Genomic DNA, 12,165 nt, shown 5'->3' with positions numbered 1-12,165 from the left:
TTTTGTATAGTGCTATCATAGCTTCATTATTCATTTTATAATTTGATTAGGCTTACTCTTTCAGTAATTGTTGAACACAAAATTCTTCACGTAAAATGTAAAGTCTCAACAACATTGATCTTACAATTGGGAATGATGGTTGTGCTAAGAAGGGCTAAGAAAAGATGGTATGAATCCTCTTAAGTGAATTTTCAGTCAAATGTTGTATCTATCTCTATTTTTGTAAATATTAAATAGGGTTTTTTTTTTTATCAAAATTTGTTATTGTTGACTACGAGAGAGACCATTTTTTTTCTCAAGTCACTTGAGAGAATCCATTTATTAGCAAATGGATTAATCTATTTTAGATAAAGCACATCGACCCGTGCTTTCTATCACATCTATTTTAGAAAAAATGTTTTTAATAGAAAATTATTCAATTTAAGTACAAGATACTTATATAAAATATTTTATTCAATCATATTGAACTTCGTAGCTCATTATATGTCAGAAATAAAAAAGAATCTATAAACAAGATATCCTTAAACAGGAAAAAGGATTGAGTAAGGAAACCCTTGAAGGGGGTAGATAACAACCCCACTAAGAGCATATGCAGCACAAGTTTTTTATGTGTTTTTTAATCATTTTTTATGGTTTCACGGTATTTTTTTGTGGTTCTCACAATGTTATGTCACTCATAAGAAACTCATACAGAATTTTACTCAAATTCAAGAAACTGAAAGAAATTCAAACATTTAAATTATTTTATTATAACTTAATTATTATTCCAATAAAATAATTAATTAATTTTTGCAGTTTTTATGTATACAAATAATAAATACGAATAAATAAAGAAAATATTGAATATAAATTAAAAATAAAAAAATTACATAACATTAAAAGGAAATGTGTAACAATAAAAAATACATTTTTACATAATAATAGATAATTAAATACAATGACATTGAAATTAAAAACATAATGATAAAAAATAAAAAATATTACATAAAATTAATTGTTATTTTTATTTTCGAAACGTTCCCAAATATGTTCAACTAAATATGCTTGATGTTGACGGTGTTTTTGTTTGTCATGAAGTTGTGCTCTCCTTTGGAGGTATGTTGATATGGTGAGCACCTAAAGATACTTCGAATGTTGAAGTGTTATTACCTACACACTATCGTAATCAATATTATTTTGATATGTGTCACATTCGTCATCAACAATCATGTTATGCAATATGATGCATGCATAGATAATATTCTTCATTTTACCAACATCCCAAAAACCTGTCGGACCACGTATAATTATGAATCGAGATTGGAGCACTCCAAACACCCATTCTACATCCTTTCTTGTCGATTCTTGTCGTTGTGCAAATAATTTTTGCTTTTCTACTTGTGGCATTGAGATGGTCTTCACAAACGTGGCAAAGTCTGGATAAATGTCATCCGCTCCGCTAAATAGTATCTCATATTATATTGGGTTTTATTCATTGTGAATTGCACTGCGGGCGCACGTCCTGACAAAACTTCATCAAACACATTAGATCCATTTAACATAGTAATGTCATTATTTGAACCAGCGATTCCAAAAACTGCATGTCAAATCCACAAGTCTTGTGATGCCACGGCTTTAAGAATGATTGTTGGGTTGCGATGATCACCTCGACAAAATTGACCTTTCCAAGCAACTGGACAATTTTTCCATTCTCAGTACTTACAATCAATGGAACCAAACATACCTGAAAATTCGCGTGCCGCTCCCATTTGTAGTAGTCGTTCGATGTCCTCGTTATTTGGTCTCCTCAAGTACTCATTCCCAAATATGGTGAAGAGGCCTGATACAATTGGCCGAGACATTGGCGATGACATATCATATTCTTCGACTTCAACGGGTGTCTCTGGATTAGAAGACGATGAGTAATTTCTAAAAGCAGAAACCTTTGTTCTTTTTGAACACTTAGACATAAATTCTACATCGAATTTTGGTTGATCTTTCAACAACAACCAAGCATGCTCAACCTCAAATTTTTTACTTGTATCTTGTGAGTAAATCATATGAGCATAAACCAAAACATCATTTTCTGAACTTCCACTTCTCCTATGTTTATCTGCTTGTTTGTAGCACTCGTTAAACTTTTGAACTGGAGGATGGATCTTGTTCCACCGAGATTTTAATTGAGTCTAGTTTCTTTCACAAAATTGCCTGCTTTGACACACATTGTCATTGCGGTACACATTTTTTATCCTTGCCTAATATTGCTTTGATGTTAGGTCAACTCTTATAATTGAATCCATTGACGCATTGAGCCATGATCGGACGAGAATCACATCTTCTGTCAATGAGAATGCGATACGACTTTTTTTCCACCTAAATTTTGATCTCCTTCGTCTAGTTGAATACTGTCTACACCAATGGAGATTCAATTTCATTGCTAGGGGAGCAATATTGGATAAAGAAGGCCTATAACATGTGTTTGAGTTGGTGGGAGTTGATGGTTGACTATAAATTTGTGGATTTTGAGAACTACCACTGGTAGGTGCCTCTATATTGGATGAAGGATGCATATACCACATGTGTGGGGGTGGTGGATACATAACATACTTTGATGAATTTTGAGAATTTTCACTAGTAGGGAGTGATTGGTTTTGCAAATAACTATAGTAACATTGATAATTATACTGATTGTGATCTATTTCAGAGAGGATAAAAAAATAAGCAGTACAAATGAACTGTGCAAAACATGCTCAACGATGTACAAATTTATACTGAACAATGCAACACAGTGAAAAAAATGCTACACAACGGTCGTTTGTACATTCAACGGTAGCATTCAATGGTGCAAATGTACAAATTTCACAATCAACGGTAATATCCACAATTTTTTTTTTAAATTGTGATAAAGGTTTCATATCCTTTCCCACTATTGTTCTTTTTTTCTTCCCTCAAAAAGTACTTTTTTCGGAACCTTCCCCACCTACCTGCATTGACCTTTTTCTCTAGTTTTTTTTTCTCCAAAACCTTCCCCTCCTACTCCTTTGAGTAATTTCCAATGCCACCCCATCATCTCTTCACTTTCCTTAATCGCACCACCACCCAACCTAAACCCCAACGCCAGTTACATGCAACACCACCCGCGTCCCCTCATCGCACCACCACCCAACCCAGACCCCAACACCAGTCACGCGCATCACCACACGTGTCCCCTCTACGCCTCATCACGTCCAATACCAGCATGTGCAATCCACGATGTTCGAAGTTGGTCGGAACGATATCCTTGAAGTCACAATCACTATTCATATTCCATTTACGGTCACTATTGATACTCTTTAATTTGGTTTGTATTTTATTCTGATGTGAGATTGCATTAGGTGATTTGATTTGTTTGGAAAAAATGCAAATTTTTTTGTGAAATTTCATCTCTGCGTTTGTTAGAACTGTTCATCTTCTTCCTTTTTGTTGTTCTTGTGGTTAGGAAGTACAAATTTTATGAAAATAATAATCTTTTATTAGTAAAAAACAATTCTTTATATAAGAAATGTACCGTTCACGGAAGAAATTGAATCTGTCATGTCACTTTGCTCCAACCTCAAAGGACTCAAAAGAAATAATTCTTTAGACTAAAAAACAATGAAGCACCTCCGATTGGAGATGGTGTGAAAAGAACATCAATGCCAAACAACAATAGATGGTAGAGGAGAGAGAAATATCTTTTTATTTTAATTATTAGAGAAATATCTTTTTATTTTAATTATTTATTACAAAATTTAAAAATTATTAATGATGGTTGTTATTTTGTCGAGAAGAAGGATTTGGAGTTGTTGAATGTTACGTTGGTCGTGTCGTGGAGTTGAGGGATGAACATCAGTTTACGTTGACAGAGAGGAAAGATGCATATTCTCTCCTTAGAAGCAACATTTTTATTTTTATTTTCAAAAATAAATGTAAAAGTATTATAATGCCCCAAAACTGAATTAATTAAAACTAGAGCGTAAGTTATTAACATACTCTAACTAAAAAGATGTGTGAATATATTAATAATTTTTATTCGAAATATATGTCATTTTGAAATAGTTAAAAAAAATCCCACTGACAGGTTTTGTACATTATCCTTTCTCATAACATTTTTTAGACTGAATTCCTTTTTCTTTTTCTTTTCTTATTTCTTGTACCTCCTCTCATGCTGTATTTTTGCTAATAGTTAAATTGAAAATACTTTTTTTTTTTGTCTTTGTGTGTAAAAGTCTTTGAGACACTCCTATAAGACAATATGGATAGAATTAAATCAACACTTTTCTTTTTATTGACAAAAAATCAAATTTATGCTACTGGTCTATGCAATAGATATGCATGATCGGTTACTAGTTAACTATCACTTTAAAATTCTGTATCCAAAAGTTTTGTGAGAGATTTTAATATTAATGAAAAGTTATCTTTTATGAAATTGTATCTATTGATGAAAAAGTGTAAATATGATAAATTTATTCCAGGATAATGATAACTTTTACACATATTGTTAAGACAATATATTTTAAAAAAATAATATGGTACTTTATTTTCTTAACTCGAAAACTAGTTTGTGGATTATTAGCTGCAAAAGGTGATGCGTGGTCTTCAAATTTATCAATTTTTTAATCTAATTAAAAAAATATTTTAAAAGTATTATATTGAGTACTTGTTACTAAATCAAAATTATATGTAGTTAATGATTAAAATATAACTTTGGTATAAAAGGAAATATAATATTTTTAATTGAATTAATCATGGATTTCTTACCCTATAAAATATTGTTAGCAAAATATATCCGAATATCCAATATCTGACCTTGTTGTTTTTGGTGTGTTTAGTAGGAAAATAATTAATTGTTTATTATACAAGTACTTTATGTATACGTTATTTTTATAATTGAAGAATAAATAAAGTTATTTTCATTATAAATATATGTTGTTTGCACAAAACTATCTAGAAAAACTTATTAAACTAATATAAAAATAACTTATAAATATATAATAATTTATTTTATAAATTATGCTAAATACTTTATCTAAATATAGCATAGTTATTTATTAAAGGCACCAGTGCAATAATTGAAAAATGGTAGAATGGCGTATTTTCTTAAGTTGTGATAAAAAATTATTGATTAATTATGAACAATATATGAATATCTTAATATTATAAACACTCATTTGACATTTTTTTTCTTCATCTTTTTCTTATGGTTTTGTCATATCAGTTGTCATATATATATATATATATAGATGTAATGGAGTCAATAATATTACTCATTACAAGGTAAAAAGTATAAAGTTGTAATCATTGAATTTTAATAACATATTTTATTACATATTTGTAAGTATTTTATTAATAATTTTAATAGTTTTCTATTATTCTAATTAAATAAATTGATTAATAAATATTTTATACCTAATTAAATACTTTTACTTTATAAAAAAATTGTTAAATGATTTGTATATTTCTTATATTAGAAAAAGAATTCGAATATTCTTTATATAATAATTTATATTTTTATAATCTTTATCAATATCTCGAAGATAATAGTTAACAAAATCAAATTTTCAATAAATAATCATAAATTCACAAATTCTATTAAATAAAAATTATTTTCTATTTATCTATTATTATTTTAAAATTTTAAGGTGACATTAATTACTATTTGATTAATTATATCCTTTTTAAAAGAGAAAGAAAGAACATTATATGCATATCAATATAATCAGGTTATGCAATATATTTTTAATTCCTTTAAAAAAATTGATTTGATTTTAATTAGTGTTCTAAATTTTTTCTTATTTTCTCTAATTTAATATCATATGAAGTAATTTAAAAATACCTCACTTTTGATCTTCAAAATGGTTATAATTAACATTTAATGACAATTATAAACTGCAAAAAAATTAGAATCAAAAGTAGAATATTTTTAAATTAGAGACGAAAGAAAGACAAAAAAAATAGAATAATCAAAATTAATATTGTGAAAACCTATTCGAACGTCGGATTAAGAATCAACAATAATGTTGATTCAAGTTGGTCCGTTAACAAATAAAATCCCAATACACAATAAGATTAAGAAGAATATTAAAATTATATGATATTTTATCAAAAAATTAATATCATAAGTACCAATTAAACGAATAATAGATTAAGAAATAAATAAATATTAACGGTAAGAATAAGACAACAAAATACAGAATGATATAAAGCATGTAGTTTTCACTTTCTTCTGACTCTCTTGAAGGGTAAATTGGTAATCTTGTAGTTTCCCCTCCCCAAGCAACGCATCTGTACGTTCCCGTACAATGTGTTTTGTTTTTTCATAGATTGGATTTGGATTTCTCATCAAATTTCTTACTGCTCTGCGTTGTTCTTAAAATCTGTTTTGAATTTATGTTTTAAACGTTACAGTTTTTCTTTAATGTTCAGATTAGTAGAATTTAACTGAGTTTTTCAAATGCCTATCCTTTTGTTACTAGTACTTTTTGGGGATAGAACCTGTTTATGCGTCAGTCCTTTGTATATGTAAAATATTTTACTTTGTCACTTCTTTATCAATGTGCATTTTATGAAATTTATGTAAATTTACTGTAGTGATTTCATCAAGAAATAATTTGTTGCTAGGGTTCCTCTTATATGATAAGATAGAGTATCAGGTTAACTATATTTTGTGTATTCACTCCTTTATGCTACCGTGTGATCGTAGTACGAGACAGTCTAATAATTAAATAATTTTTAGAGGTTAAATTTATGAGTTGCTATATATAAATATATACTGCCATTTTCATTTTCATCTCATTTTTTTTTCATCACAGCATCCATCACTTACACTTATTCTCTTCTTTTACCTTTTCTTTTTCCTTTAACCTCTCTTCTTTCACTTTTTATCTTTTTTTTTTTATCTCTCTTTACCTTTATTCTTTTCCCAAAGAAAAAATATATTTGGACACCTTCTAAGTAAGAAATAGGGAGAGAGAAGAGATAAGTATAATTGATAATATGATATGATGTGTTAGAAAGAAAAAGATATAGAAAAATAAAAGGTGTTGATGGAATATTTGCAAATTTTGGTTGTCTAAATATTATTACTCTTTTTTAAAATTATGAAAAATAATCTTTAAATATCCAGTATGCTGAAAAATACAAGTATTATAGATGATGTGATATAATAGAAAAAAAATAAATAAAAAGAATGGTAGATGTTAAATAAGTGTTTAAAAAAAAAGTGGGTGTGTAAATATCATCTAAATTTATATGTATATGTTACATACATTGCTTTGCCCATTTGTATTCATGTCACTACGCTTTTGTGCACACTTGTCTTTGCATTGAAAAGTTGGGAGTCCTTTTTATGAACAGAAAGTGAGTGTCTACCTTTCCTGTGTTAGCAAGTCAATTGATGAGATTCAAAGGCATGCAATGGTGGTGGCAGAGTTTTATTTTCATAAATATTTTAATTATATCTGAATTTTCTTTTCTTATTCTTCAACCTTGGGCCCGAGGGGACTACCTAATTAAGAGCCCTACACTAGACCCAGGCTTATTAAAAAGTGAGTGTCTCTCCACAATGCAAATACCTACAATGCTTTAATAGACCTAAAAACATTTTATACCAGATATTGAATAATGAATGAAGTACAGAGTGTGGATGTGTTGTAGCCTTTTATTCAATTTTTGGTGCTTTTGAAATCTTAAATAAATTTATTAGTTATACTGCCAGTTAAAATCCATAAATTCAGGCCATTATACTGACTGAAATTGCAATTCATAAAAGCTACTTTGATTTCTTTTGAAAGTATATTCCATGTTAATAAAAGTTTTGAATGTTCTTGTAATAAAGATAACGGTGTTCGGTTTTTATTGTATCAAGTACCTAACTGGTGAATATAATTGAGTTCCTCATGAACATGAATATTAATCACATGCAAATTAATGAAAATTGTAAGCAACCATCTACACCAGCATTTTAATCTTCAATATGCTCCTCTCAAATCAGTTTTGCGCTATTTGTCTTACTGTTTTTATTTTATTTTATTTGTTACTCTTAATTAAGTTATTAAATTTGTATAGCACTTTCTTACATTCATACATATTTGAAATCTTATTCACAGAATGATGATAGTGACTTAGAATGTGAACGAGAAGCATTGCCCCTCCCAAACAAGGAAATTACATCAGAAGCTTCAGCATATGTGTGCAGGTGGATAATAATTTACATAATTATTAAATTTATCCATATATGCTAAGCCTTAATTTGGTTACTGTCTTACTAAATTACATATAACACTTTCTTAAAGATGATAATTTAACTTGAAAGAGTAATCTAGGGTATTTAGTTGCCCAGTCATTCCATATTTTTTGCAATAAATTTCTTCCTCCATAACTTATGAAGAGGAACCAATTGGGCTTTTGAGTTCGAGTTTACACTAGAATTTGATTCTCAAACACATTATTGTAGCTTATGAGAAAAGACTTGTGGTCTTAGCCTGGATTCATGCTTATCTGAATGTGCATTTTAAGGTTGTTTCCCAATTGGACTTGGAAAAGATTTAACTATTTAAATTAATAATAATTATTATAAGATATTAAAAAAATTAAATTAATGAGTTGAGCCATTGAATTTAACTGCAGGAGAGGAAGTACATAACATTATTATTATTATTATTATTATTATTATTATTATTATTATTATTATTATTTCCTTGTAGCTTTTTTCTTCTTAATTTGTATCACCTATCATTCCCTTGAAAAGTTATAAATTATAAACTTGCTGATGACTGCTAATTCTTGGTCTTCAGTTCTGACAAGTGTGTTTCCCTAAACAAAATCTTCATTAGGTAATGATGACATCTTTTAAGCTGAATGAGTCCACCCCTACAAGCTCAGTGATTCAGGGACAATTATTTTTCTTTCTACACCCTTCTAATATACTTTTTTTATTGATTAAAATTTATTAAAAATTAAAAAATCACAAGTGAAATTCATTTAAGAGCGAGAAATTTTTTAATTTATATTTTCAATAAATTTCAATTAATAATAAAGAGTATTGAAAAGAATATGTTAAAAAATAATATATCTTTTAACACCCTACTTCCTCCTAATATACTTTTTCTTTTGAAAATTAAAAAATCACAGGTGAAATTCATTTAAGAGCGAGAAACTCTCTAATTTTGTATTTTCAACAAATTTCAATTAATACCTAGACTGCCTAATAATTTTTTGTTAGATAGCGTTGATAGGATTTGTCACACAATTGGAAATATGTTGTTATATAGTGGTAATTAAAAGGGAGTAAAGGACATTCTATTCTAGGTGGATAAATTTAAACCAATAAATAATTAATAAATATAGAATATCGAAATCTATTCCTGGAGTGGACCTGTCCGTTTTGTTTGCCTTTATTATTGGAAGCTGCATTGGTCTGGCTTGACTTTGGCATCTGTAGGCATATTGATCAATTGACTTGGATTGTGTTGTGTTGTTGAGAGGCACAACTTTAGCTTGTTTATATAGCCTACTGAAATTGGATCATTTGACATCTTATCAATTTTGATATAGACATTATTTGTTAATTGTGTCACTCACATGTGTCTCTAAAAGGAATAAAAGAAATTTGTTGGTGGAGATGAGTTTTATTATTGTGACTATGTCTTCCCTCCGAATTTTCATGTTTCATTGGAATGTGATGAATGATAGGATTTAACACACATGCCATTTATTATATTTGTTAGGTTAAGATGTTAAGAAAATGGTAATTAATACTAGAATCAGAATATTAATTTTAATTTTCAACACTCCCCCTCAAGTTAAAACTTTTAAGCAATCAACTTGTTACAAGAAAATTTATTCCCACCAATAAATAAAAAACATAACAGAAATGGAGTTCCACAAAAAAACATTCGAAGGACAACTCAGGGATGTTGACAAAGTCGGGGAATATTGCTTGAAAAAGAGAGAGCTGAAAAACACATCAGCCTCAGAAGGTTCAAAGCAAGTTCTGATTTTCTTAAAATCAAGAGTTGGAAGCTTCAGAACCACTGGTGGAGACTCAATAGGGGGATAAAGAAAAAAAGAATAGCAAAAACGAAATCGGAGGAAGACAAGCACCATGGTGGTAGTGGGTGCACCTAGATTGCACCGAAGAAGAGTAGATATGACAAAACATGAAAAGATTAAAAAAGATGGTCGGAGAAGGTGGTGGCATGTGGCAGCTCCGATAGTGCAGGAGAAAAGTGGGCTTGACCAGCGATGAAGAGACGAGTCCGGTGGTACTAGCAGTGATAGCTTCTGCACAACGAAATATGATTCACCGGATAAGAACACTCGCTGAAAAAGTTGTTGGAAAATAGAAATAGTTCGCCGGAAGAAGGACAACGAGTTGAATGGTACACTAGAAATTGGAAAAAGAATGATAGAAGGAAGGCAACTAGCAAAAGGGCTCACCGAGGACAGTCCATCCTCAGTGAGAGACGGTTTTTCCTTATTCCCTCAACCTGACTTTGATGCCATGTAAAGAAAATGGAATCTGATAATTTTCATTGATACGAAACAGTGAATAAATACATGATAATCTCTACCATTTTTCCTTGATTGTTGAGGACAAAATATCAAAACAGAATCACAAGTAAAAAAGAAAAAATATATAGAAATTTGGATAAATTACAATTTAAATTCAAATCATATCTAATTCCTACAATTAATAGATTCTAATATCCCCTCTCAAGTTGGTGCATGGATGTCACACATTTCCAACTTGTCAAGAGAATTACTAAGGGCCTTTAAATCTCCATTGAAGAAGTGGTCAATCTTGATTTGTTGCTAGTGATAATAACACCCTCACTGTATTGAGCTTTGCAACTGGTGCAAAGGTTTCTTGGTAATCAATCTCAAATGATTGAGTGTAACCCCTTGCAACTGGTGCAAAAGTTTCTATGTTGCCGGAAAAGCGTAAAAGACTCATTGGAAGATGGGTGACGAGAAGACAGGTCCACCAGGATAGTGGGTCACTAGAAAAGTGACGACAACCAATGATGACCGAAAAACTTTTCGGGAAAGGAGAAAAGGATCGTCACAAAGCGAAAGCAAGTCGCCAGAATAAATGTGACGACCATAAAGGTCCCCCAGAAAGCGGAAACATAGGAAATAAGTTTATCAGACGAGTATAAAGATCCACCAAGGACAACAGGTCCTCGATAAGCTATCTCCCGTGGGGGACGGTTTTCTTTACTCCCTCAACCTGACTCTGGAGTTGGCTCTGATACCATGTTAAGAAAATAGTAATTAATACTAGAATCAGAATATTAATTCTAATTTTCAACATAAGATGCTGGTGAATCATCCACTTTTTACACACCTGATTTTTTTTTTTTTTGGAAAATATTGTCATAGGGATGTCTAATGTGATGATTTGAGTGTTAATAAAATGAGTTTGGATTCAGGAGACAATCCTTGAAGATAACTTTTCTTTTCCTGATTATCTTGCGAATTTGATGTAATTTAGTAATTGTACAATATTTTTTTTTTTTACTTTTCGTTCTACAAATCGTCATGGGTTATTCAAATATTTGCAGAAGTGGAGCACATTGCGAAAGAAAGAGTGACACCAATTGATATACCATCTCGCTCACGATCTCTACTACTGAACAGTTGATCACTCATTTTATATATCCACTCGATAAACAATTCGTAATGTTAAATTCTTCTTCTGTCTTATGCTAATTTTTACACTAGGAAAGTATATATCATACCGCCCGGTCTCATCTCAACGTTCAATATTACTACTAATATTTGTCGTTTAGGTGACAGGTGAAAATGCGTTGCATGAAACATTATAATCCTTAGATTAAAGCAAGACTTCTTGTCAATTCAAATGAAGTAAAACTACTCTTCAATTTGAATGAATCAATATATCCCTTCATTTTATTTTTTTATCAGCAAATAACATGTATATTAATAAAGAGGTACAAGGGGTACCAAAACACATTTACATGGATAAAAAACAAGTATATTTCCATAATTGGTTACTCGACATTTACCATGCAAACATATAAATATGAAGTAACCAACCACATGAAGCACCCTACAAAGTAATTGTCCATCCCCACATGCTGAAGACCAGAATCCTTACAAAACATGTGCTAAAAAATCACCATACAGCCACGATCCAAACAA

The sequence above is a fragment of the Glycine soja genome, chromosome 14 (genome assembly GCF_004193775.1).
Source record: "Glycine soja cultivar W05 chromosome 14, ASM419377v2, whole genome shotgun sequence".
In the NCBI taxonomy this organism is placed as follows: Eukaryota; Viridiplantae; Streptophyta; class Magnoliopsida; order Fabales; family Fabaceae; genus Glycine; species Glycine soja.
Note: the sequence above shows the minus strand (reverse complement) of the source record.